Genomic DNA, 11,847 nt, shown 5'->3' with positions numbered 1-11,847 from the left:
ACCCTACAATATACAAATCTACATTGTGCTAATGTTTCAATTCTACTTTTATTAACTCACACACTTACAAATATACTATCTAGGACACATTTTCAAAGAAATATTTTCATGTACCCAGACAATATTTGCACATGTCCACATAAAAAAAACTTGCAGACTGCATATGTAGCTACGACAATGCAAAGCAGCACACACAGCCATGCATTCAATAGCTTTTTACGTTTCACGGGTTTCTCTCTAAGTTTATTCGGTTTCTATTTCAGCTTATTGGGGTTTTCTGTCTCCTAGTGAATGGGCAGTGATGAGTCTATGGGCAGTGCTGAGTCTACGGGCAGTGCTTATCAGTTCTACGGAATCTCAGCCTCGCTAAACACGTGATCGCCTATCCGCGCTACGTTTTCTGAAAGCGTCAAGCTAAGGCCTCTGACGCGATCACAGGCACGCGCGCAAGTCACCCGTCCGTGGTAGTGACACGGAACGTCGGACATAAGCGACCTCCTCTTCCACCAGCGCACTAGGAAACAGTTTCGTGTGTAACCTCATCAAGACCCCTCCCGCAGACACCTACGGAGCTTTGCGCCGGTAAGTGCCGTAGTGAGGCCTGGTCCCCGGGAGTGTCGCCGGTCTCGGCTAGATTGCTCACCCGGCCCAGGGTGGCGATGTTGGCCGCCTGGGGCTCGCTGGGGAGACAAAGGCGGCCGTGCGCTCAGGCGCTTGGTCACCCCATCGTGCGCCACACGGCGGCAGCTGCTGCTGCTGGAGACTGAACAGCGGCTCGCCCCCCAAGGGTCTCGTTCCAGGGCTCGTACGGTGGGGGGGGGGGGGGGCATCTCTATAGTTTGTCTTTGATGGTGGTGGTGGTGATGGTGGTGGTGTTGGTGGTGGTGATGTTGGTGGTGTTGGTGGTGATGTTGGTGGTGGTGGTGGTGATGGTGGTGATGGTGGTGGTGATGTTGGTGGTGGTGTTGTTGGTGGTGGTGGTGATGGTGGTGATGGTGGTGGTGATGTTGGTGGTGGTGGTGATGGTGGTGGTGGTGATGGTGGTGGTGATGGTGGTGATGTTGATGGTGGTGGTGGTGACGGTGGTGGTGATGGTGGTGGTGATGATGGTGGTGGTGATGTTGGTGGTGATTGTGATGTTGGTGGTGGTGATGGTGGTGGTGATGTTGGTGGTGGTGGGGATGTTGGTGGTGATGTTGGTGGTGGTGATGGTGGTGGTGATGTTGGTGGTGGTGGTGTTGGTGGTGGTGATGTTGGTGGTGGTGGTGATGTTGGTGGTGATGTTGGTGGTGGTGATGTTGGTGGTGATGGTGGTGGTGGGGATGTTGGTGGTGGTGATGGTGGTGGTGATGTTGGTGGTGATGTTGGTGGTGGTGATGGTGGTGGTGGTGATGGTGGTGGTGATGTTGGTGGTGGTGATGGTGGTGGTGATGTTGGTGGTGGTGATGGTGATGTTAGTGGTGGTGATGTTGGTGATGTTGGTGGTGGTGGTGATGGTGGTGGTGGTGATGTTGGTGATGGTGGTGGTGTTGGTGGTGATGTTGGTGTTGGTGATGGTGGTGGTGATGGTGGTGGTGATGGTGGTGGTGGTGGTGATGTTGGTGGTGGTGATGGTGGTGGTGATGTTGGTGGTGGTGATGGTGGTGGTGGTGGTGATGTTGGTGGTGGTGATGGTGATGTTAGTAGTGGTGATGTTGGTGATGTTGGTGGTGGTGGTGGTGATGGTGGTGGTGGTGATGTTGGTGGTGGTGGTGATGGTGGTGGTGTTGGTGGTGGTGATGTTGGTGGTGATGATGTTGGTGGTGGTGATGGTGGTGGTGATGTTGGTGGTGATGGTGGTGGTGATGGTGGTGGTGGTGATGTTGGTGGTGGTCGTGATGTTGGTGGTGGTGGTGATGTTGGTGGTGATGGTGGTGATGTTGGTGGTCGTGGGGATGTTGGTGGTGGTGGTGGTGATGATGGTGGTGGTGATGTTGGTGGTGGTGATGTTGGTGGTGATGTTGGTGGTGATGGTGGTGGTGATGGTGGTGGTGGTGATGTTGGTGGTGGTCGTGATGTTGGTGGTGGTGGTGATGTTGGTGGTGATGGTGGTGATGTTGGTGGTCGTGGGGATGTTGGTGGTGGTGGTGGTGATGATGGTGGTGGTGATGTTGGTGGTGGTGATGTTGGTGGTGATGTTGGTGGTGTTGGTGGTGTTGTTGGTGGTGGTGTTGTTGGTGGTGGTGATGTTGGTGGTGGTGATGTTGGTGGTGGTGGTGGTGGTGATGGTGGTGGTGATGTTGGTGGTGGTGGTGATGTTGGTGGTGATGGTGGTGGTGGTGATGTTGGTGGTGGTGGGGATGTTGGTGGTGGTGATGTTGGTGGTGGTGGTGTTGGTGGTGGTGATGTTGGTGGTGGTGGTGATGTTGGTGGTGATGCTGGTGATGGTGATGTTGGTGGTGGTGGTGGTGATGTTGGTGGTGATGTTGGTGGTGGTAATGTTGGTGGTGGTAATGTTGGTGGTGGTGATGTTGGTGGTGGTGGTGATGTTGGTGGTGGTGGTGGTGGTGATGGTGATGATGTTGGTGGTGGTGATGATGTTGGTGGTGATGTTGATGGTGGTGGTGATGTTGGTGGTGGTGATGTTGGTGGTGGTGGTGATGTTGTTGGTGGTGGTGATGTTGGTGGTGGTGATGTTGGTGGTGATGTTGGTGGTGGTGGTGATGTTGGTGGTGATGTTGGTGGTGGTGATGTTGGTGGTGATGTTGGTGGTGGTGATGGTGATGTTGGTGGTGCTGGTGATGTTGGTGGTGGTGGTGATGTTGGTGGTGGTGATGTTGGTGGTGGTGATGTTGGTGGTGATGTTGGTGGTGATGGTGGTGGTGATGGTGGTGGTGGTGATGTTGGTGGTGGTCGTGATGTTGGTGGTGGTGGTGATGTTGGTGGTGATGGTGGTGATGTTGGTGGTCGTGGGGATGTTGGTGGTGGTGGTGGTGATGATGGTGGTGGTGATGTTGGTGGTGGTGATGTTGGTGGTGATGTTGGTGGTGTTGGTGGTGTTGTTGGTGGTGGTGTTGTTGGTGGTGGTGATGTTGGTGGTGGTGGTGGTGATGGTGGTGGTGATGTTGGTGGTGGTGATGTTGGTGGTGATGGTGGTGGTGGTGATGTTGGTGGTGGTGGGGATGTTGGTGGTGGTGATGTTGGTGGTGGTGGTGGTGTTGGTGGTGGTGATGTTGGTGGTGGTGGTGATGTTGGTGGTGGTGGTAATGTTGGTGGTGGTAATGTTGGTGGTGGTGATGTTGGTGGTGGTGGTGGTGATGTTGGTGGTGGTGGTGGTGATGGTGATGATGTTGGTGGTGGTGATGTTGGTGGTGATGTTGATGGTGGTGGTGATGTTGGTGGTGGTGATGTTGGTGGTGGTGGTGATGTTGTTGGTGGTGGTGATGTTGGTGGTGGTGATGTTGGTGGTGATGTTGGTGGTGGTGGTGATGTTGGTGGTGATGTTGGTGGTGGTGATGTTGGTGGTGATGTTGGTGGTGGTGATGGTGATGTTGGTGGTGCTGGTGATGTTGGTGGTGATGTTGGTGGTGGTGATGTTGGTGGTGGTGATGTTGGTGGTGGTGATGTTGGTGCTGATGGTGATGTTGGTGGTGGTGGTGGTGATGGTGATGTTGGTGGTGATGGTGGTGGTGGTGGTGGTGGTGATGTTGGTGGTGGTGATGGTGGTGGTGGTGATGGTGATGGTGGTGATGTTGGTGGTGGTGGTGATGTTGGTGGTGGTGGTGATGTTGGTGGTGGCGATGGTGGTGGTGATGTTGGTGGTGGTGATGTTGGTGGTGATGATGTTGATGGTGGTGATGTTGGTGGTGGTGATGTTGGTGGTGGTGATGTTGGTGGTGGTGATGGTGATGTTGGTGGTGGTGATGTGGTGGTGGTGATGTTGGTGGTGGTGATGTTGGTGGTGGTGGTGATGGTGATGTTGGTGGTGATGTTGGTGGTGGTGATGTTGGTGGTGGTGATGTTGGCGGTGGTGGAGATGTTGGTGGTGGTGATGTTGGTGGTGATGTTGGTGGTGATGATGGCGGTGGTGGTGATGATGTTGGTGGTGGTGGTGATGTTGATGTTGGTGGTGGTGGTGGGGATGTCGGGTGGGACAGAACAGGGCAAGGTTCCTATGTAATTGGCCACTGATGTTTTCCATTGTGGGAGTTAAACTCAGGTGGATGGGGTCATGGCTCAGTGTTCTAACCACTGCACCGCTGCTTCATCCACGTTACAGACTTGAGTCTCAGCAGCTGCTGAAGAGGCCCACTGAGCTTAGTGCAGCTCTGTTGCAAAGACGACCGCAGCCCAAGGCCGCCGCCAGTTGCAGGACATTGCAAGGTGTAGAGATGCGCCTACTGACAAGAGCAAAAACAACTTACTTCCAAGAAATAGTTTAAACGTTACATTTTGATTCAAAGCTTTCGTGACTGCAGTAATTCATATTCTCAGCTCTTTCAGGTAAAGTCACATTGAAGAGAAACAATAAAATATATATAAAACATATAGGAATAGGTTTTACCCCTTTAACTGACACAAAAACTGACACCTTTATTCAAGCCATCATGTTTGCAATAACCACAACACAAGCAGTCAAAATGCAAACAAAAAAGACAACTCTGATAATAATATGCACTGTCCTTGAATTTTGGCGTCTTCTGGTCCAACACCAGTGGAGACTGGGCTCTAAGAAAAGCCGTCTCGGGTGTGGACCAATCAAATTCAAGGACAGTGCCAATATTATTATCAGAGTTGTCTTTTTTGTTTGCATTTTGACTGCTTGTGTTGTGGTTATTGCAAACATGATGCCTTGAATAAAGGTGTCAGTTTTTGTGCCAGTTAAAAGGGTAAAACCTATTCCTATATCTTGTTACTGGCAAAGGAGGTCTCATAATATTTATAAAACAATATTATTTTATTGTTTCTCCTTCAACGTGACTTCAGCGAAAGAGCTAAGAATATAGTTTAAACGTTGTTCTCAAGGCTGTGTGATGCACCGAGTCGGAGTGTGACTCTTCCAGTCCGAGTGGCAGCCAGAGGAACGCAGAACGCGCCCGAGAGTCCAACCCAGGGGTGGGCAAATTTCTTGACTCACGGTGCCACCAATGGGTTCTAAAATTTGACAAGAGGGTGCCGGGCCAGGAACAGACGGACGGAGCGTTTGTGTGAACTAAATATAAATGACGGCGTTAAAAATCATTATGTGGAAGGATTTGGCCTTTAACAGGTAGCAAAGCGTTCATTTGCAAGGCAATTATAACAAATTGCATGAACATGAACGACACAAAAACGTGTCGTAACGTGACTGATCAAACATTACGAAAACGTCTGAGGCCTGCGCCCAAAACAATTACCGCACTCCCGGTCAAAGTGCGCCGTCTAATCTGGGAAACGGGGGCATTACAGGAGAAAGGTAAAATTTAATTTAACAACAACAATAATAATATTTGGACAAGTTCGGCAGGCCGGATTAAAAAGCCCAACGGGCCGTCCTTTGCCCACGTCTGGCCTAACCCGTGTAGAGACGGCGCTACGGGATCGCTTCGTGACGCAGGAGTGAAGTGTAACGTGGCCCTTGCAGTACCGTGAGCGACTCACGAGGGGGGTGCCCTTCACCCCGCAGCGGATAGACCACGGCTGAGGCTGATGACGGACCTGTTGAGGGTCACGGCGTTCCTCTGAGGCCAAATGAATCAGCCTCGCCCCCCTCCGCTGCACTCCGGGCTCTCACATAATGTATCCTGTACACAAATCGAACGTCTCTGAATATGGATTCAACTGTCTCCGGTTCCAACGCGCAAGCCTCATCTCCCCTCTTACACCAGGCACCGCCTCCGTGCGCTCTGCGCTGCAGCAGCCGAAGCTTTTGGATCGAAGCAGCGAGTTGACCTTCTCCTTGTGTAGAGGTCAACCTTCGATTCGTCTTTTGCTTCGCCTTCTCTTCTAGTCAGGGCGCTCTGCTTCCTCTCACACAGCTTAGAGGTCGCGGTCTGAGCTTGACTGTGTGCACTCCAGCGCTGTCCTCTGGGCAGTCTGGTCCCTTCACTCACTCTACTCACTCCACTCACTCCACTCACTCACTCACTCCACTTACTCACTCCACTCACTCCACTCACTCCACTCACTCACTCCACTCACTCCACTCACTCACTCCACTCACTCCACTCACTCCACTCACTCACTCCACTCACTCCACTCACTCACTCCACTCACTCACTTCACTCACTCCACTCACTCCACTCCACTCACTCCACCCACTCACTCCAATCACTCACTCACTCACTCTACTCACTCCACTCACTCCACTCACTCACTTCACTCACTCACTCCACTCACTCCACTCACTCCACTCACTCACTCCACTCACTCACTCCACTCACTCACTCCACTCATTCACTCACCCCACTCACTCCACTCACTCACTCACTCCACTCACTCACTCACTCTACTCACTCCACTCACTCACTCCACTCACTCACTCCACTCACTCACTCCACTCGCTCCACTCACTCCACTCATTCACTCACTCCACTCACTCACTCCACTCACTCAATCACTCCACTCACTCCACTCACTCACTCACTCCACTCACCTCACTCACTCACTCCACTCACTCACTCACTCTACTCACTCCACTCACTCTACTCACTCCACTCACTCACTCCACTCACTCACTCCACTCACTCAATCCACTCACTCCACTCACTCACTCCACTCATTCACTCACTCCACTCACTCACTCCACTCACTCCACCCACTCACTCCACTCACTCCACTCACTCTACTCACTCACTCCACTCACTCACTCCACTCACTCACTCCACTCACTCATTCACTCCACTCACTCACTCCACTCACTCCACTCACTCACTCCACTCACTCACTCCACTCACTCACTCCACTCACTCCACTCACTCCACTCACTCACTCCACTCACTCACTCCACCCACTCACACCACTCACTCCACTCACTCACTCACTCCACTCCACTCACTCCACTCCACCCACTCCACTCACTCACTCTACTCCCCCCCCCTGCTGCTGGTCCATCATGGTCCCTACCCGCTCCTGGTCCATCATGGCCCATGCACCTCCTACGTACATCGTGCTCATTGTTATGCTAATTCCTTTGTCAAGCGTTTTACTTCCTCCCACACAGCTTAAAGGACACGACCTGGGCTTGGCTGTTTTCACTCCAACGCTGTCCTCATGACAGCACGGTCCCTTCACCTGATGAAGGCCACTTGTCTTGTGGCCGAAACGTCGTGATTTTTTATTTTTTGTGTTGTTTTTTACGTGACTTTACCGAATAGAACCAAAGAGTATCGCCTTCTCCTCTTGCTGCCTCCAAGATCTGGAACTTACTTCCCTCCACCATCTGTCCACGTCCAAGCTAAATACATTTCCTCCTCTTCTCTGCCTATGGCCGTCTCTCTCTTAAAATACCGGACAAATATCACGCCTCTTTACCGGTTAGGTGCAGGCGTTTGTTGTGGTATAGCGTCGTGATATTCGGTTGCATGTAGATGCTCTCTAAATTAAAAATCGTGTTAACTTATTCTGTACAAGCTACACCACTGTCGTCATGTATAATTATCACACACACACACACACCACTCGCGCTATTCGCCACCGCAGAGTTAATTGTGTAGGCAATGTCACAACAGTAGCGCAGCTACCGACCTACTCACCTACAAAGAGTGCAGTATAGCTAGGAGCTGATATGATTAGGCGATTAAGTGAATTGACCAAACTTATAACTTTTGTGTGCATGTATGTTGTTGAACTTCTTTCGCGCTGTACGGTAGTTAACCGTGCCAATCAGAGGTGTGGCGGAAGGACAAAAAACTAAACACAAAAAGCAGTTAAATTTTGATTTAAAGCTTTCGTGACTGCAGTAATTCATATTCTTAGCTCTTTCGGTAAAGTCACGTTGAAGGGAAACAATAAAATATATATAAAACAATAAAATCATGATGACCGTTTGTGTTATGGTCGAAACGTCGTGAGAATTTTTATTGTTTTCTATATATTTTATTATTTTATTGTTTCCCTTCAACGTGACTTTACCGAAAGAGCTAAGAACACAAAAAGCAGTTCTAAAGAAATGAGTTTTAAATCTAGATGTGAATGTGTATAGCTCCAGTGGCTTCCTAATATGGTAATAAAAAGTATTCCAGGCGGCTGCAGAAACACATCTGACAGCGTGCGATACAGTGACCGTCTTTGTTCGGTGGCTGAGCCAAAAGGCACTGCGAGGATGACCGCAGTTTGCGTGAAGGTTCCTTAACCAGAGGAACGCGTGGTCAGTAACTCGGGTGGATTAATAAACAGCGACCATTTCAGCGTCACGCTTCCCGAAGATAGGAAACCCCCTACAAGCCACGCCCAGCATAATACAACTGATTATGCCGCACCCATAACCTCCCATCCAGTGGCACATATGCGGACAAATTTTAAAAAAACTAACTGTTATCCAATTTGTCGAGTAATGAAACCGATATATTTGGTTGAGTGATCAACGACTTAAGAAATATGATGATACCCCAGCTCTAATTATAAATGCGGTTATTTAAGAGATGGTCAAAGCAAAATTCATCACCCTAATTCATGACACAAATTTATAAATTCTGATATATAAAATATTTTACTTAATTAAAACCATGCGATATTATTTATTTCGTCGTTGAGCTGCGTGAATTGTAAAACATGCACTCCATTGATTTCAAATATCCATTTAAAAATTGTATCCTTTTAGCAACTTGATCAAAACCTATTTGCGATTTCGCATCTTCATGAGATCAAAGATGAATCGGCCCACTCTGAAACACAAGCAAAATGAATATCTGAATATGAATGGCGTGACCAAATAAAACATATCCTGGATCGTTTTGGTGAACGCTACACTAGCAATACTCATTTCTATACAACGTCTGGCTCGCGTGATTACTCTGTGTGGTTCATAAGGTGGGGCGTGTGCTGCTTTGATGATGGCAATTCAACCCCCGACCCACCACCCTCCCCAACAACTCGCTCCAACCATTCTGCGGTCATGATTTGGGACTGCGATTCCATTTGCAAGTAAACTCACATTGCAACAACGAGGGTTGAAAGCATTAAGCATTAGCTCTGTCTGCATGTCTGCTCTGTTGTAAAGATGATCCAATATGAACACAATTGTAGTACAACAGCTCTGTTGCTGTTAGGGACCTATCAATGTTGAAAACTGGCCAAAATTGATTACACGGCCCACTCATGGTCCAGAGCAGAACTCGGTACCACCTACGGTAGCAAAACTTCAGTCGTACCCATTTATTTGGATGGAAAATGAAAGTAAATTACTTGATAGTCTCACTCATTGCATTTGTTTATCACTGGCCACGTAGAGAAATTGAAACTGCTCAATTTAGGCCACCTCACGTGGTACCGACAAAGGAGACATCTCATGGGCTATGAAAAAATAAGAATAGGTTGTATCCTTTCTGGCAATAAAACAGATCTTAAGATTCATTGCAGAAGGTTTCTGTTTGGTGTTTGAACATCTAAACACCCGTTTTATTACCAAAAAAAGGATCAAATCTATTCTTATTTTGTCATACTTTGATACCGGCAAAACGGTCTCATTTTGAAGCGTCTCATGGACTTTTGGATGGGGAGTAAAAAAAACAGTGCTAAAAGTCAGTGCCGACCTCTCCTGTCGTGCCCAGTGACGTCATCACGGGCGAAGTTCACCGCGCGAAGTCAAACGCCGTTCGAAACGCAAAATCATCGCTCGGTGAACATTTCCGAGGACAAACAAACGCATGCCGGGAACCGTGTGAGTTTGTGTTTCTTGTTTCCTCTGCGCAATGTGGGGGAGGGCTTCATCCAGCAGTGGATTGACAAAAGCGCTGAATGCATACTGCACAGGCTACGCTAACGTCACATTTAGGCCCATGGACCGAACAAACGCGTCTCTCTTTCTCCATCCGTCTCCACTCTCTCTCTTCCTCTCTTCACTGTTGGCCTGTAGGTTTGGGCCGAGCGAGTTCCTGCCGGGGATTTGGCTTTTCAGGAGCTGATTCCCCCCGTGGCTTTGTCGGCACGAGGCGACTGCGCGGAGTGTCAAGGGCTCCACTGGGCCCCAAGGTGCTGCCCCAGCACCACCGTAGTAGCCAAACCATCGGTGCTCGGCATGGCCTCTATGAAGGTCTTGCTGGACCTCATGTTGCGCACGGGGTACAACATCGTCCAGGAGAACGGACAGAGGAAGTTCGGACCGCCGCCCGACTGGCAGGGGCCCCCTCCCGCCCGTGGCTGCGAGGTGTTTCTGGGGAGGATCCCGCGCGACCTCTACGAGGATGAGCTGGTGCCCGTGCTGGAGACGGTGGGGAAGCTCTACCAGCTCCGCCTCATAATGGAGTTTAGCGGAGAGACCCGCGGCTACGCGTTCGCTACCTACGCCACGCGCGCCCAAGCCACGGATGCTGTCAAGAAACTCAACAAATTCGAGATCCGTCCCGGACACCGCATTGCAGTCTGCATCAGCGTGGACAATCGCCACCTCTTTATTGGGGGGCTGCCAAAGGACAAGAAGCGAGCAGAGGTGATGATGGCGATGAGCGGTGCCACGGAGGGCGTGGTGGACGTCAAGATGAGCGTCTGTTACCGGGACAAAACCCTCAACCGAGGCTACGCGTTCATCGAGTACGGGAGCCATCGCGCGGCCGCCATGGCCCGGCGGAAGCTCCTTCGAATCACCTTGCAGCTATGGGGCCGGACCATCAAGGTGGACTGGGCCATCTCGGAGTGGGTGGCTGCGGCCGCGGCGGTGGAGATGGAGGCGGCGGTGCCAGACCTGCTGCAGCCGGAGTGCACGGGCACCGGCAAAGCCGCACAAAGCCAATTTGGGGGCTGGGGGGCACGCACGTGGCTGTGGTGGGTACCTCTCCACCTGCAGCCCATGCCCGCTGCTCTCGAGGCGCTGCCGGAGGCGGCCATGCTGTCGTGGGAGGTGCGGCTGCGGATGCTGTGCCGGACCGCCGGCGTCAGCTACCCAATCTTCGAGCTGCACGCTTACTCGGAGCCCGGGATACCCGTGGGCCTCCTCTATAAGATGTCGATTCCCGGGGTGGGAGAAGGCGCTGGCATCTTCCCCGAATTTCTGAGCTCCAGCGAGGAGGGAGCACGGGAAGTGGCGTGTCAGCTCGCCTACAACATCCTCAGCAATGCGAATCCCCCGCCTCCGGCCACGCCCTCTCGTGGAACCTTGGAGCAGGTTACACGAGAGGGCGTGGCCAGAGGCGTGGCTAGGCCCCGCCTCTGGCCACGCCCTCTCGTGGAACCTTGGAGCAGGTTACACTAGAGGGCGTGGCCAGAGGCGTGGCTAGGCCCCGCCTCCGGCCACTCCCTCTCGTGGAACCTTTCGAGCAGGTTACCGGAGTAACTCGGCTAGCCCCACCTGTTGCCTTTGCCCCAGATGCGCCTCCTTCCCTGATTGGTTGTTACCTCTGTGGCCGTACCTGTGAAGCCCTTGCCAGGCCAGCAGGTGTCACCCTGTCATGTCAGCAGGTGTCACCCTGTGATGTCAGCAGGTGTCACCCTGTCATGTCAGCAGGTGTCACCCTGTCATGTCAGCAGGTGTCACCCTGTCATGTCAGCAGGTGTCACCCTGTGATGTCAGCAGGTGTCACCCTGTGATGTCAGCAGGTGTCACCCTGTCATGTCAGCAGGTGTCACCCTGTCATGTCAGCAGGTGTCACCCTGTGATGTCAGCAGGTGTCACCCTGTGATGTCAGCAGGTGTCACCCTGTCATGTCAGCAGGTGTCACCCTGTGATGTCAGCAG

The 11,847-nt window shown here is 51.4% G+C and overlaps 1 pseudogene; it reads left to right on the top strand.

Annotated features, from left to right (window-relative positions):
* The first annotated feature begins 288 nt into the window (after positions 1 to 288).
* LOC142917385 (putative RNA-binding protein 46 pseudogene) lies at positions 289 to 11,555 on the top strand (annotated as a pseudogene).
* Positions 11,556 to 11,847: the final 292 nt, after the last annotated feature.

The sequence above is a fragment of the Petromyzon marinus genome, unplaced genomic scaffold (genome assembly GCF_048934315.1).
Source record: "Petromyzon marinus isolate PM22_M1 ecotype Great Lakes invasive population unplaced genomic scaffold, UKy_Petmar_22M1.pri1.0 PM_G_Scaffold_48, whole genome shotgun sequence".
NCBI classification, from domain to species: Eukaryota; Metazoa; Chordata; class Hyperoartia; order Petromyzontiformes; family Petromyzontidae; genus Petromyzon; species Petromyzon marinus.
This window is presented reverse-complemented; position numbering and strand designations above follow the sequence as displayed.